Below are 445 nucleotides of genomic sequence, written 5' to 3'. Positions count from 1 at the left end.
ATCCTAATCCGGGAACTCGCCCCATTTCTTACCCAAATGCTTCATCAATTACAATATTCTACTCATTTAAATATGCAAATTTGGGTTTACCTTATGACTGAAGGGAAGGGGTGAGGAAAGTGACCAAACCTCCTCTCTGCAATTGAAATACGGCTAATTGCAATGCACCGAATTTTTGTGTTTATTCCTAAGATCGTAATAATTTCAGTGATTGTTCGCTTTCACCGGAATATTATAATGAAGAATTCGGAAGCACAAACAGCACTGTAAATGAACTCGAAACTTTTCGAAACGAGCAATGGATACTGTGACAAGAAAACTGTCTAATTTGCCGGGAGATGGCAGCACTTGCGCTAAAATATGGACGCAGAGTATTTATAATATAATTTTTTTTTCCTTCGTTTACGCTTTGGGTTTCATTTCATCGCCGTCTTCCTATCAAATG

This window comes from Penaeus monodon, chromosome 23 (genome assembly GCF_015228065.2).
Source record: "Penaeus monodon isolate SGIC_2016 chromosome 23, NSTDA_Pmon_1, whole genome shotgun sequence".
Taxonomy (NCBI): domain Eukaryota; kingdom Metazoa; phylum Arthropoda; class Malacostraca; order Decapoda; family Penaeidae; genus Penaeus; species Penaeus monodon.
The sequence above is the reverse complement of the archived record's forward strand: the minus strand, read 5'-3'. Positions refer to the sequence as shown.